This window comes from Pteropus medius, unplaced genomic scaffold, assembly GCF_902729225.1.
Source record: "Pteropus medius unplaced genomic scaffold, Ma_sr-lr_union100, whole genome shotgun sequence".
Lineage (NCBI taxonomy): Eukaryota > Metazoa > Chordata > Mammalia > Chiroptera > Pteropodidae > Pteropus > Pteropus medius.
In genome coordinates, this window is record NW_024344253.1 from 8241581 (window position 1) to 8258970 (window position 17390).

Consider the following 17390-nt stretch of genomic DNA (forward strand, 5'->3'; position numbering starts at 1 on the left):
TATTTTAAAGTGTATTTGCTTGAAGCTAATGTTCTTTTCTTGTTATCATAGTCTCTTACCCACAGCCGTGCCTCTCTGTACTCCTTATTCCCACTTTCTCTTGGTCTTGGCCACTGCCTTGACCTCATACTTGATGAGGCCTCAAGGAAAACTCTCTCCCTTCCGATCTACAGACAGTATCGGAATAGTATGGAAGGGTAGGCTGAGCAGCTTGCTGCGTGAGCCATCCTGGCTGTCCTTCCCTTTGTGGACTCTACGTGCATAGTGTTCTCCACACCACATGGCGAGGGGGCTCTTGCCATTCTCTATTTGCTCAAAATGTAGAGGTTTTTCCATAACGATTATTGCGTAACCAGTCTTTGTCAAGCAATGCCATTATTTACCCATTAACATCAAGAATCAGCAAAGGATAACGTTGTGATGCCTCTAAAGCTATTAGCTGGCATAGGTCACAATCCCTGTTTTGGAGTACCTACGCTTAGCCCAGGAAGAAACACTCAATATCAAAACAGAAGATTATTTTCAGTTTTAGAAAAGAGAGCCTGTTCTTTAAATTATTTCCACAGACATTAATATTTCCCATGCATTTGAGGAGATTCCTCTACCTAAATCTCCCCAATTCTTCCCTTTTCTTCACTTACCATCCCTCAGAATATTAAATGGAAGCCATTTCTAAGATTTTTATCACCCAGTTTAAAATTTTAATCTTAACAAATTTAAATCTTTCTCATCAAATAGATACTTATTACTCTAAGAAGAAAATATATTCCTTTATAAATTTGCATACACAAATTTACTCCTTATGATCTTACGAGCTTTCTTGTCTCTCAGCATATTGGGCATTTATACAAATGAAGGACAAACACTTAGAAACTTGAGGTGATTTGCTTGGAAAGGAGTCAAATGTCTAACAGAGAAGCATAAATCAAGTGAAGATGCCATCTGGCAGTTCGAGTCCCACCTTATTAAACTTGAATTTGGCATTTCTCGTAGCAGAGGCAGAGATGCTTAATAAGTGTTAATAATGACTAATGTTACATCATAGATGTTAATCGAATGTTGATAAGTATCTACACATTGCAGTAATAGAGATACACTTCAGCAACTGAATTTGGAGATGCTCTGTCTCCTAGGTTTAAGATATTCATGAGCAATGAAGACAATTTTTTCAAACCAGTCTTTTACAGACACTTTCAATAATTTTGCTGCCACCCAGCTGTGCTGCAGCTCAAACACTAAGTCTGAAGTGAAGGGAATGAATACGCTGTTTAATCTAATTTCTGGGAAAGCTCTTGGGCAACACTAGGTTTTTAATATACCGGCAGGGGTTTGGGGGAGATGAGTAGATTTTAGCAACTGGACCTGCATTTGAAGAGAATTTGTTATCATTGGCATAAAGTGATATGTGGATTTTCATGAACAAGTGAGTAAGGTAAATTTCAAACTAGTCAGTGATGCTGAGTCACTTTAGGGGCTTGGTATTGATGTAAGCCTAAGATCCCTCTAACTGGATCTTAGCCCAGAGATTTCCCTGCTTTCTGATGTCGCTAGTTCACTACCACTTTGGACTTTAATTAGAGTTTCGAGGTGAATTATAGAAGTTAGTTGACAGAACTCTGATGTTTGTAACTTTAATAACGTTTGTCGAAGAAGAGGATACTTTTAGCAAGTTTTAGTATTCCAAATAATTTGTTGATCTTGAAGCTACCTACTAGTGACCAGAAATTCACTAAATTTTTAGTCACTATTCTATAGGATCAGAAAAAGGAAGGAATAGCAGTATGAATACCCAATTTTCCCAAGAAAAGATGATGCTTGATGGTCTCTCTCCCCCATTTCTTAGTGGTATTGCACCTCACAGAGTTATGGCTCTCTCCGAAGTGGACGAGATTCATGTTTCCCTCTGTCTTTCAGGGATGCTCAGCTGCATTGGGAGCCCTTTCCTGCTGACAGCGAAGAAACACATTAAATTTTATGGCTAGTCATTCTGTCATTTGTGTGTGTGCGTGTGTGTGTAATACATTATATATATGAATTTATTATGACATTGCGATTCTATTTAATAATTTTTATTTTATGACATATAATAACAAACAGTATGCCTTTTTAACATTTTTATGCTTTAAATTATACCTGCACTGAGATAAAATCTACAGACATACACACATGTATTCACATGTCCTTATATATGTACAAAATTAAATAATCATCAACTAATTTGATACATTTGTTCTTATAGCTCAAAGAATAAAAGTGAGGTACTTACTTTTGTAAATATAATGTTTGCCTACAATTACAACTGCTGGAAATTTAACTCTACTGATACCTAAAAAAGAATGCCAATGCTTTGTATTTATAAGTACCAGGCACTGTCCTGAGTGATTTACATGTGGTATCTTATTTAATACTCACAACAACCTTATGGCAAAAGAACTATTATCCCCATTTTACGATGAGGAAATAGATGTTAGGAGCATTAGTAATGTAATCAAGGTCTCATAGCTGGTGAACAGTATGTGAGAATTGAGACCCAGTTCTATCTTAACTTCAGAGTTCATGTACTTCATCATCCTGACCCTGTCTTCTGGGGTCACCTTTGACCCTGAGCAGTCAGGAGCAGAATTACTTCTCATTTTAAGAGAGTGAGTTAGGCAAAAAATTGCAACCCAGGTGAAAAACTGTATAACTGTCCTCTTCCTTGGCTTCACGCCTTTTCCATGGGCGCGCTGATAGAACTAAGAAGTGAGAAATGCCAACCAAGGTGTTTTAATCATGGCATTTGTGTGATGCCTTGATAGCAGGGGACAAAGAACCTGGCCCAAATTCTGTAAAGCAGAAACAGAAACGTTATTGGCTCGTGATCCTCAGCAGTCCAGGGGTTGTATATGTTTTCAGGCTCAGCTGGATCCAGAGACTTGTGTAGTAGGATCTGGTTGCTTTTGTGGAGATTCTTTTAGCTATGTCCCCTCTGTGTGTCAGATTTGTCATTATGCTGGCTCTTTTCATGGTAGTAGCAGTGACAAGAGAGTCCTGACTTCTCCTCACCACAGAAGAGAGAGAGAATTTCTTGTGGCTGCTCAGGATGAAATATTTGACGACCACTCACTGTTGTTAGCAAGAAGCCCATTGCAATTATTGATAATACTCTTCTTGACATAAAATCACTACATTAGGAGCAAAGTGAAAATTTTCCAGATATATGTGTACATACTATTTGGGCACACCAAACACATATGTACACAGTGGGAAAACTGTTATTCAAGAAGAATAATATTTTAATAACTATGTATAGTGCCAGGTTGGTACTAGACTAATTGAGGAATCACTTCATAAATTATATAAATGCCTAACCATTATGCTGTAAACCTGAAACTAATATAAAATAATATTGAATGTCAATTGTAATCAAAAAATAAAAAAATAAAATACCCCTTTATTTACAATTTTGATTGACATCATGATCTCCATTTAATTTGCGCCTATTTTACCTTAAAATCCTAATTACTATCTACTTAAAGAAAGTATTTCAGATTTACTACCATTGATGAGTATTTTCTTTGTGTTTCATGTAGGTTATGAAACAACTTAGAACTAAATATTTTAATTTAATTTGGATTTACTTGTATAGATTGAGTTTAATTAAACTCTAAACAATAAAAAAATTACCATCCAGAACTTTTAAGTATATCTATTTTACACTCTAACCCTATTTTTATCGCACAGAAATTAAGCCAAATGGCAACAGTCATTTAAAATTTTCTTTGAGCTGTTTCTGTCAGAGAAAATAAGCTGACAATGTGAAAACCCTCCATTTATAGTAAACCCTTGGTAAAGAAGTACTATTTATATAAGTTTTCCATATGATGTGCTTATTTTTTTTTTGTTCTGAGTACAATGTCCAAATCGGTTTTTTTTTCCCCCTTTTCTTATGACTAAGAAGTGCCAACCTCTGTCACCCTTTCTCCATGGATAAAAGAAGAAGAAGGTTTATTTTATGAAATAAGTCATAGTAGCAGATAATGCAATAGGTTTCCTATAGGCTCATTTATTGTACTGTTTCTTCCTTTGCATTTATCTCTAGTTATTGAAAAAATGGATTTTATTGTTAAGAAATTTGAAGAGAAGGGACCATAATTGTCGGAAAGGCTATGTATGGTCAACATATAGAAAGACATTAAGAGTGAAGATGCCTCGTGTCTTCAAGGGGAGAGCCCTGTCCTTTTTGTGGACTGGGTTTCACTAAATAAATGTGAACATTTGAGGTTTTTTAGGGTATTAATGATTCCCGCCCCACAATTAAGAAAACTAGTTATCTTGGTGGGGATTTTTTTTTATGTCTCCCCATCTTCCCATTTACTAAACTGAAGGTTAATGTCTCATGTAGAATGTTCCAGGCACACCTGAAATTATGCCTTTCTTAGCTTCTGGGTTGGAGATGTTGTAATGCCCACATGAGACGAACAGCAAACCTCCCTAATGCCATTGCATCTTCTTATCGCATCTCAGCAAGACTTGGGTGTCTAGAATCTTTCCAGCCTTTGTGGGTCCTTTGTCAGTGGAAACTAACTATTAAATGGATGCTAAAGTATTTCTATTTAATGAATAAAATGAATATAAGTTTGTTTGGTGCTAGGTGTGTATAGAAGGTTTCGGCTGACCAGGATGAACCATAAAGTGATCACAGTGCTCTATTATATAAAAGCTTCTGACTGTTTACTATGTCGCTAGAACTCACTCAGGGCCCTCAGTGAAGTAGGAAGTATGAGTTAGGGCTCAGGCCTTTTCTTCTGTTTTAGTTTCTTTAGCAACAAAATTGCTTTGTGCATTAGTATCAACAAGAAAAAGAACAACATCTATTTGGTGATTTAAAATTGGCAGCAGACTTTGACACATCATCTCAATTTTTGGCCCACCAGTAGAGCCATATAAATGTGCGGCCAGCACCTTTATTATTCCTAGTTTACATATGAGTAAATTCAAGCTCAGAGAAAGTAGGAGAACCACCCACGGCCAGTCAATAGCAGAGGGGGGACTCAAACCTATGTGTCCTTTCCACTTATCCCACACACACTCTCTTTTAGGACCCCTGTGTTCCATGGAAATAGTCTGCTGGCCTGTCTTTGAGAGGTTGCTCTGACAATTGCTTAACCTTTCTGAGCTTCAATTTCCTCATGCTCATCTTACATTAGAAGGATATGATGAGGCTGAAATGATAAGCTCTGAAAAATAAAATAATACGCATATACAAGGCATTATTAAAACATTTTGGTCTCGATATTGTATTGCTAGTTATTGATTAAATGAAATATTATAATCTACTTGTTCAGATAATTTATACCCATATTAAAAGCAGAGAGCAGATGCTGCAATACAATTAGTTCTTGTCTAAGGCCCTTAATGAAATCAGAGCAAGCCTGATAAATTAGACAATATGATAAAATATTTACTTTTGTAATCTTCTCTGTGTTTTTATTTGCTTAATTGTTTCTGCTTATTTTTCTCGATTTTTGTTTGTTTTAATGGGAAGCTGTGCTAAGGAAGAATTCTTAATAAACTTTTTAAAGCAAATCCTTTGCCCATCTATGTTACATAAGACAGAATAAAAGTAAGATGCCAAATAACATCAGTAAATGTGGAATCAATGAGGATTGTGTAAATTAAAATAATTTGTGGGCCTGCAGATTTTAGCAGACTGCTTTCAGGGCTGAAACAGAGCATATTTATTTATTTACCATAATTTTTAGTTATTTTTAGTTATTTTACCATAATTTTGAATTATTCTTAGTTATTTTACCATAATTTTGAATTATTTTTAGTTGCATTGTTTAAATTATTTATATCAGTGTGAATAACACAGAAATTAAGCCAATATTCTTATATTGGATATTGATCAATATTGACTGAAACCAAAAATTATGAACCTCAACACACGTTCTCTAGCATTTGGATTTATTTGAAAACAAAGATCAAACTAAATTACATAAAATTGGTTAATCACAATAGCATCAAAAAAGGCTTTTAGACTCTAATTTGTTGTTTAAAATTTCAGAAACAGTTAGGATAGTTGATGCTTGTACCGTAAAAGTAGAAGTTGACTTGAGATTTGAAATGCTTTGTGATCAAATGTATTCTAAACTTGTTAAAATACATGTGTCTCTGATTTTATACCCTATGGATGTTCAACAAGTAAAAAACATTCATCCAACTCCTTCGATACACTGCACAGGATTTGCACGTAGGATCTGCCAGGGTAAGTTATCTGTATCCAAGAATATGTCAGATGCATTTACCACGTCTGCCACTGAGCCTTGACAGTAGCTGGAAATTTGACCATGTCTCAACGATAATGTAATTTGACCATATTATTTCCATATCATTCATATGCAATTCCTTAGAGAAGGAAAAATAATCGGTTTCTCTTGAGTTGTAGTATATGTAACTTTTCTGTTGTATTTATGAAACCCTTTCTTTTCTTGAAATCAATACGGTTGAAGGCTGAAGGAAAAGACAAATATTTGGGAGGTTTCCACATTACTTTTTATATACCTGGAACCAATTAGTTTTCACAGTTGTGCTGCCTAAACATTATTGAAATATGCATATAGTTCTAATTTTAGGAATAGTTCCCAGTTACATTTATTATGTCTTTTTTAACAGTCCGCATTATTGAGGTGTGTGTATTTACATATTCGTAAGTGTGAGTATGATGGGAAACAAAAGTAGGAATAGTACTTGAAGCTAGAAATGATGTTAGTGATCAAAATACATGCCAAAAAAGATTTAGATATTACCTCGAGGAAGGCCCCAAATTAAGACCTTAGCTTTTCAGCAGCCAACCTAAAGTGGGAAACTTAATAGGGTTATAATATAGTATTTATAAAGCCAATTCTCAGTAAGAATAAAATTATTTTTGATACTGAAATCAGATATATTTCTCCCATGGGTTTTTATTTAAAATAGACAATTAAAAATTGTAAACAAATGGTTCCTTTTTAATGCTAAATAAACTAGAATAGATACCTTACCTTGTCCATAGCAGCAAGCAATGCATATTTTGGTAAACATCGAATTGGGGGGAAATGTGGCATAGAATCATCATCATTTTTCTTTGACAAATTGTTGACTAAAACACTGAAAAAGAATCACCTTGCTCACCCTGAAAAGTGAATATTCAGGTCATCAATAAATATTTCCTAAACGTTGATCGAATGAAGCACAACATGACTTGCGCAGTGTTTTCTTTTAGGTTTAATATAGAATTATGAGCTATGATATCTTTAATTATTGTATTCTCTGTCTCACAGGAGTCCCCCTTTATCTCATTATCTTTTAAAAATCAGTTTATTGAGTACCTACCAGGACAGGCATCCTGGTTACAACTATGATTGGGAGAAATTATTGTTTTCGTTTTCTGAGTGAAGGAAAAAAGATCAAAAAGGTTGAGTACATTGTCCAAGATTACACAGCAACCAGGTATTATAACTAGTGCAGGAGTATGGATTTGCTGACAAAATCCAATATTCTTTTCATTACGCCTTTTCACTCTTATCTCAACAATTTTATGTACTTCTGTATAACTATGTTAAATTATTATATTAGTCTGCTCATTCTACCATAGCAAAATGTCACAGACTCAGTGGCTTAATGGAAATCTATTTCTCACAGTTCCTGAGACCAGAAGTCCAAAATCCTGGTGTCAGAGAGATAGGTTTCATACTGAGGCCTCTTCTCTCGGATTGTAGGCAGCCACCATCTCACTGTGTGCTCACACACCTCCTCCTTGTATACACGCAGAGAGAGAAAGTGAGAGAGAGCTCTCTGATATCTTTTCTTATAAGGACTCTAATCCAGTGGGATCAGGGCCCCACCCTTATGATCTCATTTAACCTTAATTACTTCCTTAGAAGCCTCATCTCTAAATTTAAACAAACTGGAGTCTAGGTTATCAGCATATGAATTTTTAGAGGACACAAACATTCAGTCCATAACAGTTATCAGTTTTGAAAAAATTTCATGTAGGGGAATGCAACCAGGCACTCCACTCTCATACTTGTTCCTGGAGTATATATGATGACTTTAACCTAACTCAAAGGCTTAGATTAGTACCAGTGTAGGCTTGAGTGAACTGTTATCATCCAGGGCAGATGCCTCAAACTCTAGGTTGGCTCTATACCTTCATACCATTTGGAGTTGGAATGATCAAGGCCCAGACTATCTCTAAGGACAGTTATAAACCATAATAATAACAATAGTACTTGAACAGTTGCTTTGTACCACTTTACTAAGTATTTTGGGTTCATTGAATATAACATGTCTCATTGAATTCTCATAATTGAATGAAGTTGGTGCATGATACTCAATATTATTACTTCCTTTATGCTAAGATTTTCATGGTCACATAGCTGGCAAATGCTTGATCCATGATTTATTTGAACTTAGACAGTCTGACTCCAGTGTCTTAACTACTACCCATTCTGCCTTTCTAGTTAGCAAGTAGAACGGCATCTTGATAGTCATTGAGGTAAATGTACTCTAAGGCAGCAAAAGGTAGGAATATGCATGAGCAATCCCAAAAGGATGACTTTTAGTATCTCGAGGGCCAGTGATGTCATCATTGCCCTACTTGTCTTGACCATCACCCAGGGCAGAGGCAGAGGTTTGTGGCTGTGCCACCTCAATGCTTCAAGTTCTAATTCGGGAGTCAGTTTCTTTTCCCCTGGTTTTCAATGATCTTCACATTCATATATTTGGCATAAGTATACATAGAATTAGCATCAAACGTCAGAGGTCTTTAGCAATTAAAATGACCATGCCGATCAATAAGGAGGCAGGAAAGAAAGAGTGAGAAATTGGAGAGACCAAGTTAAAATACTAAGATACAGTAATTAATAAAAGGTAAAGTGGTTGGATGTTTAAACTTATTGTTCGGTTAAAAAAAGAAAAGTACAACTTTTCTGTTAATTTTTTTTCCTCTCCAAATTTCTAACATAATATCTAATTTCTGCTCCTTTCAACATTTACGAAAAGTTTCCCTTTGTGTTTAATATCTGAAAAAAGGCTGGAATTCTAAAATGAATCCTTTTTTGAGGTTTCAGGATGCTCGACTTTCCTGAAGTCCACATAAGTCAGTTGCTCAGTCCCGATGTGTTTCCATGTCCTTGATTGTTATGATATGGTGTTGGACTTGTCAAGAAACATGCTCCACGTTTGAAGGGTTATGATGCTCTTTTTCAGCCATTAAGCAAGAAGAGTGTTTTCTCAGGTACTGGATGCACACAGTATAGTCACACTTACTCATTAATTCATTCACTCATTTATTCACATTTATTTATGCATCCATTCACTCAACTCGCAAATATCTGTTTACTTTCTACTCTGCCAACCACTGTCCTATGTTCTGTGGGACATTCAGATGGCTTTTTAATTTTCAATATATTTCATGTGTGGTTGAATATATGTAGTTAATCCAAAAGGTAAGGAACCCGTATTCCAGATATTAAGTAATAGTTTTATCTTCTAAAATTAACATGTCTAGAATCAGTATAGATCAGTTTTCACATTTACAGTATAATGGAGACCTCTGCAGCTGTGCTTTTAAAGAAACTGTAAAAAAACACAGTATATAAAGTTTTTTTTGAATTATCTTAAATGTACTGTATATAGTTTATAGTTTTATTGAAAAATAAAATAAATTTATATATTTTATGATTTTGTATTTTATGGTAATATATTATTTGCACATATTTATTAACTTAGATAAATTTTGCAAATATTCTTTTCAAATAGCCTAATAGGAAATTATGTTTTTCCTAAGACTGTTAATGCATTAATTACTCAAGGCTCTCAACCAACTGTAGCTCCTTCACTCCCATCAGATGATCAGCCTTCTACTTTCCTGAGCAGATTAAAAACATCTTAAGGGAATTCATCGGTTTCTTTTCTAACTAAATGGTTATTTTGCTTTATTATTTCTTCCTTCTCTCCAGTCTAAAGCAGAAAAGTTCCCATTCTTTTTTCTGAAACGGGTCTTTAATTTATGCTTTTAAGTTCCCTTTTCTTTCTCACTTTTCCAAGAGTCTGTTCTACTAATTATCTTATCACTTGTATCTTTACCCCCTTAGTGATCCTGGGACAGTATTGAATCAAGATCTGCTTTTTGATTTACCAAGGTTGTATACCTCTTTACTGGCACATAGGTCAGTATTTCCACTCTGTCAAAATTTTCAAGAGAAGAGATAGAATTGATTATTTTAGCAGCTCAGCTATTAGACGTGGTTAGGCCATCTGGTTAGGTTATATGACATGTAATAGGCCTTGCTGTCATTTCTTTTTTGAGAGGTCTTTATTGTATGTAGACCTAATGTAGAGAGACTGAAAATAATTTTTTTTCATCACATCTGAGAATCACTTGTAGTCTGAAATATCGAATGCAATTTAAGTTTTCAGCTGCGCTTTTATTGCTTTTAGTATTATTTACATTGATATGGGAGGCTCTTCTTCCCTAAGAGATAGATTCTCCTTTAGGCAAGGTCAGCCTGTTTTTGTGTATTCTTATGAATATAATGCATATTTTGGGATTTGATTTCTTCATTCTCTTTGTTTGCATCATCCAAAGTGAACTTTGGCCTTTCTTTATGCTAATCTTGGCATATCAAGGAGTAAAAGAAAAATTGAAGGAAGAATCATGATCTTGTTTATGTATACCTGTAGCAACCAAACAGTAAACATAAGCACTGTAAAAGATAAAACTTATTTTTCATTAGAGTAGTAGTCAAGTAGGTTTTATCTTTAGGTTTTATCCTCCAAATATTTAGTTAAAGAATATATATTCGAGATAGCTTGGCAAGAAGTAATTATTTACCTGTCATAATAACATGAAGGTGTAGAGTAGAGGGAATCCAAAGGAAGGGAAAGAAAAATAAAAATGGAAATGGAAAAAGAAAAAGGTATCACATATGAGAAAACAAAAAAGATTTTTAATTATATGAAACATCTAATTGGCCTTGCCTTTTTGCAAAAACAAGGTAGCATACATAGTTTTGCAGGAGAACTAGTGCCTGTTGAGATGGAGTTGCCATCTCTTCAGAGGTCTCCTTGGTAAAATCTTGATATTATGAACCAGATGTCTTACCCCCATCAACTATCAATGAAAGAGCTGCACTTGTTTGGGAAAAGATGATCTCATGTCTTGACTTAACATATTTACTTTAAAATGTTTTTCATTATAAGAAAAAGTTTGATAATGGTTGAGAACTTTTTTCAGATACTAAATGATGTAGTACTTGTAAACATTTATAATTTTAACAACTAATTTTGCTACTGCCATTTATTCATTTTAAAAAAAATTAAAGTTTTCATTGAACTTATTTTCTATAAACACTGACAAACAGTTCAGTGGAATATTGGTGTTTAGCTACTGTTATCTTCTGTTAGCTTTAAAGTATCGACGATAAATGTCTTTGCTCATTCTAAGTTCAATATAATTTCTTATTCATTTTTCATTCCTTTGCTCATTCAAGCAATTTCTGCAATAAGGCCAGGTTAGTAAACTTTCAATAAGAGGAAGTGGTATGGATAGTGAAAAATAATTGACTTGTAAATTTGAAGACCTAAGCTATAGCCCAGGGCCATCATAATGACCTGTGTGTGGGTCCTTAAGCAAGTCTGTTGACTTCTCTGGTTCTCAGCTTTTTCTTCTGTTAGTCAACTGATGGATTCATTGATTTCTAAAATCTTTCACAATACTAAATATTCCCTGTATGATTTAGAATAAGCTCAAAAACTAATGGTGATAGAAGTGGATAGTTATATATTTGCTCCTAAATAAGTTAGTCAGATATGACTTAGTTGATGTCAAGTATGTGGTCAAGAAAACAAGTCTCAGTTGCAACTACGGTCTTGGAAAAAGTGACATGTGTTTAAGATATGTGGGGGGAAATTTGCATTGCCAGTATGAAACGATCACAGCCCAGACGCAGAGTAAGGACGAGAGAGCACTATATGATCCCAAATCATCAAAGAAAGATTAAATTATGTTCAGGAGACTGTAATTAACTCAAGGAGAAGGCTAATGTACTTTAGAAAATAATCACTAGCAGATGTTGAAACAAAAATTATTTTCTCTGTGGTCTTTACCTAACCATGAGGTTGTATTAACTAGAACAACTTATTTCCTATGAAGCATCCCTATGAACTAACATTTCACCACATTAAAATAATATATATACAGCTAGAGAGAAACTGAGGTAATAGTCTTATATTTTTATTTCATCTGACAAATGTATTTATCTCCAAATTTAATATGGACAATTGTGTACTTTTGTATATTAGCATACACAGTTTTCTTTAAAGATTTGCTGAGTATCATTGCCTCTCTAAAACCTTTCCTAATTCTCTTCATAGGATTGCCCATTCCATCTTTTGTGGGTCTCTCTGTACTGTGTTTATATTTAAGTCAACTTCTTCAAAATGTCTCCCTTCTAGGCTCTGAGCAATTAAATGCAGAGCTTGCCTTTTCTCTTTTTTGTATTTTGTAAACTTAGTCCATTTTTTGGCACATAGTGGGCATTCATTCAATACGTGTTAAAAGTGTCATAAAATAGTCAGAAACCCTAGTTAAAGAGACTTAAGTTACAATCGCTAAGTTACATGTACCTTTTGTTTGTTTATTTTTAAATAAACAAACTTTTTTACACTATGCTTTATTTTGTATAATTTACACTATGCTTTATTTTGTATAATTTCTGTGTTCTAGCTGAGAAGCAATAATAGAAGAAAGGTAGATCTGAGGTCATTACTATAGGCAGTTTTTAGAACCACAATCCTAAACAATATGGCAAAAATAGGTAAATTTTGACTCAGTTTGCTCCAGCCTACTCTTGTAAAAAATCCCTTTTCCCATACACATATTTGACTTTTCAAAGGCTTCTTTCTACCTTATTGTCCCAGTAATGAATTGCCCCATGTTCCAAAATTATCACATTTTCCCTTTCCTATTTGTATCTCTTCAATCTTTTTTCTTCTTTACATTTCAAACCCAACCCGAACCTTCATATCGAAACTAAGAAGTTTATAGTCATCATACTGATCAATGTGTGTGTGTGTGTGTGTGTGTGTGTGTGTGTCTTTACAGCTTGTGCCTGCCTTCTCTACCACTCCCCAAGTGCCTATTACCTTGCCACTCTAGGCTCTCCAAAGTGAAACAATGGACCCATTTAAAGCCTTTTTTTTTTCTTTTGTAGAGAGAAAAAGATGTCTCTCTGTAAAAAAACTAGTGGAATTGATAAAGTGTATATTGAACATTCATTTATCTTTCAGTACCCTTCTCTCATCTTTACCTACTTTTGAATCTCTTCTACTCTGTCCTATAAAATAAAAATATCTCTCTTCTAGTGTATGAAGAGTAGTGTTCTTTCTTTCAATGTCATACTTAAATGTTCATTCTTTTAATGTGTTTAAGTACATTAAAATATAAGGGTCATATTTTCTTTCTAGGTCCTATTCGCCATTTTTTATAGGGTTGATTCAAATAATTATTTTTAATTGTGACAACTCTCATCTAAAGTGTAACTGGTTTCTCTTATCAGCTCTTCTACTAAAATTGAGATTTGGTGTGTCTTTGTTTAACTTCAAAGAAAAAACAAGAATGGTGGAAAGTACTTAATATTTGTATGAGAAGTTTGCCAATGAAACTTTAACCTCTTGAAAGATTCATCAAAAAGTCATTTTAAATCATTAAACCATAAATTTCTAAAAATAATTTGGAAGAATAAAGAATTGAAATAATAAAGAATCCTACCAACAATGGATATTTTAAAAATCTACTTCTTTCTCTCTCTCTCTCTCTCTGTCATGTATCTATCTATCTATCTATCTATCTATCTATCTATCTATCTATCTACCTGTCTGTCTGTCTGTCTATCTATCTATCTATCTATCTATCTATCATCTATCTATCTATCTATCTATCTATCTATCTATCTATCTATCTATCTATCATTTATCTATCATCAATCATAGCTCAACATGACCCTTGCTTAGTTTAGTGATAATAACCTGCAATCATTCAAGAATAAATATCTAATTCTAAGAAATTTTTTCTAAGAGTAGAAAGGCTGAGAAACTATTTGTATAGAAACAATAATACTCAAACTTTCCAAGTGTTTGTTACAAATAGGAGATGGAGGGTTGGGAAATATTTTTAAGGAACTCTTCTACAAACCTGCAGAAGAATCAGTCTGTACTTTATAGGTAAAGTGAAAGATAATATTCGCCTCATATTTAGGAATGAATTTTAAATGACCCGGGGATATTTAACAAGATCTGTTAACACTATTATCTGAAAGTTTGTTAGTTTTATTGAATAGTAAGATTTCATTGCATGGTGATTTTTTATGAATCTAATAACCTAAAGTAAAGTTAAAGAAATGAAAATCTCTTTTCTTCCTTTTATTCCATTGTTTAATAGTATACTGTGTGAACTGTTGATTTCCAGAGAACATAAGCATGAGTTGTTATACTACATTCTCAAGAGCTGTTTGAGGAAAGAGTTTCTTTTATTTTGATGAAGAAACTGAGGCACAAAAACTCAGAGTCAATATAAAAATAATCTTCTGAGATGATTATCTCTAAGTCTTCATTGTAATAGCAACAATAACTACCTCCCTTGTGGAGGACATTACTGATTCCAATTTGCAACAGAATGACTTGTGCTAAATCACTGAAATTGGTATCATTTCTTTCATGTTAATATCATCTAGATCTTTGCTTTAATATCACACTAATTACGCGGAAGTTTCTGTGAGGTAAAATGTTGGTATAACATTATTTCCATTGCCTTTTGGTTCTTCAAAGGAAAACCAAATATTGAAGAGGTCATGAATTGTGAGTCATGTGACAGGAATAATTTTTAAATCTTCCTATTGAGTGAAAAAGGGGATCTTCTGTAATTGAAAACTTCAGATATATATGCATGTCGTGAGATGAGTGTTTTCTATTTCCAATAGCCATAGCCCCGGAAAGTAAGACTGGAAAAGCAGTTACCACTCGTCTGGGGGGCACCCATCTGCTCTGTTTTGCTGGTGGAGGCTGTCAGCAGGAATGATAATTGCTGGGTTTGGGGATGGTTGGGTGCCTGTCTACAGTTGCTACACAGTTGGAAGGAGTGGGTGTCAGTGCAGGCCTCCTAAGGACTGTGCTCTCTTTTGCCTGTCTTGCCTCTTAGTTCAGTGACTATGGGATTGCCAACTGAAAAGTACAAATATTTCTCCCCTATATATAGCTATATCTATAGAATCTTGGCCCATTTGTGTCTTGGGTGAATTTTGCTCAGAGCGCAAAATAGCTCAGTGATTTAGTTCTTTCTGAGGGATGCCATGCTTTATTTTAGCTTAGGTCATATTGCCGAGGTACAGTTGTGGGTTTTTTAAAACACTTGAACTTGAACTTAAAAAAAGAAAAGATGCTATTTGGTTTGTTGAGAATTGAATTAATTATTAATTATCTTATAGAACAAATCTGTCTCCTTTTTTTTTAGGGTCCTGCCACTATTCCTTCAGTGTTTAATCGATCATGCTCTTGGGCTTTGATGCAGCTTTTTTGCCTTTGAGAATAGTAGAGCTTGTCAAGTGTCATTTTAAGTGCCAACAAATGGTTGAGTTGAGGCAAGAAGAACAAAGTTTCAGAAAGAAAATTAATCTAGCATTCGCTTAATAATTTGCCCTTTGCAGTAACAGAATCTTATCTGACCACCCACATTCATCTGGTTGCTGACGTGGCTCTCGCTTCAATTGCAGAAGCTATTTTTGCACCTTTTGTGTCTTTTGAGGAACCGAGTGGGCCCACTTGCTTATAATGATTCATGTCTTAAAGTACACAGGGTGTCCTGAAGTGCTACTGCAGTGATGTGCAGAAAACAGGGGCACAATTAAAGCAAGCTGCTTCCTTTCAGCACTTTAAATGCTCTCGTGAACTGGTATTGGATTAAGGCACATTTTAATTGTCATATGTTGTTGCTTTAGTCCTTCCTATAAGACAATAACTTGTCTGGAAGAAAGCAATATTTTAAAAAATGAACAATGTATACATACAATAACCGTCTAGGGGTAGTATAATAATATTTTCATATGAGCCTTTTATGCTGAGAGAAACCATGCTAAGATGATTGATTGTTTAATCTGTTTGTATTAAGTATTTTGACTGACCTTGCGTGAATTTCTTTGGATCAGACTTGGATAAATATTAACACTAAGCATAAAAAAGTCCCGTTCTTTGTTACTTACTAGAATTTGTTAAGCATCAGGATTTTACTTTGGTTGGTTTTGGCTTCCTATTTTAGAAATTAATTTTAGCACAGAACATAGCATTGCTGAAATAAACTATAGAAAAACAATTTGCTACGAGGATCTGAGACTTCATCCTATGGAGTTTAGTTTCTGATGCGCCAAAAGTTTTGTGAGAATCTCAGCTTTACAGCAAAACTATGTTATAGACTGCAGCGGCACAATTTCTAGTTCTAATACATTAAGTTTTAACTCACAGTATTATTTTCCTAATTGTCTCCACTTTTGTGGTTGCAGGAAGTTCTCTTTTAATACAAATATTTATTCCAAAGATTTAGACTATGTTAAAAGGGGGGAATAAAACACCATTTTTTTTCTTGGGGAGAAAAGTCTTTTTGACAGATTCGGTTCTAATTTTTTTTCCTCAAAGAAGGCAGTCTCTGTGCAGAATAAGCGTGCCTCTTAAACTCACTATTAAGTATCATCATTTAAAATATCTTCTTGTTTATTTTTAGATTCCCAGAAGTTGTGTATGAGTTCCTGTGAGGAGAGTTGACACTGAAGGCAGAGACGGTTGTGATGCAGTTTTGTGATATGAGGATAACAGGTTAATAACTAAAATTTATTATTTTATTCTATTGTTTTTTTACATTTAACTTGAAAAGCAGTTTTGACCTGTTATGCATCGATACATAAACTGACTTTGTCATCAAATCTGGGCAGAAACAATGAACATGCCATTTAGAGAGAAAAGTGTTGGAAAGGTTCGGTTTGGTTTTATTTTGTTTTTCATAATAGACCACTTTTAATTAAAATTTTCTTAATTGAGATAGACTTATTTAAGAGAGTTTTTTCCTTTTCTGGTCAAGTTTATTTTCACATAAAATTCTGCTTCATAGTAAATCCTAATTTCTTTTGCTATATAATGGGAAAACATTCCTCTAGAAAAATAAAATCACGGTTGTAAAAAAATTGCAAAAAAATTTATGACAAAATATTAAAAGTAGCAGGTCATAGTCAAAATAAGTCATACATATCTTGACTAAATATGCAAACTATACAAATATCTGTACCCATGTCCTCATTGTACCCAGTGTGGAAAAAACATAG

General features: G+C 34.2%; 1 protein-coding gene across 5 annotated transcripts in view; it reads left to right on the plus strand.

Moving 5' to 3' along the window:
- Positions 1-17390, plus strand: part of HIVEP2 (HIVEP zinc finger 2) — a 180200-nt gene that overhangs the window by 133301 nt on the left and 29509 nt on the right. For all 5 annotated transcript variants that reach the window (XM_039869742.1, XM_039869744.1, XM_039869745.1 and 2 more), the window contains exon 3: positions 16796-16887. The gene's annotated coding sequence lies outside the window, so the exon portion shown is untranslated. The remainder of the gene's footprint in view (positions 1-16795; positions 16888-17390) is intronic.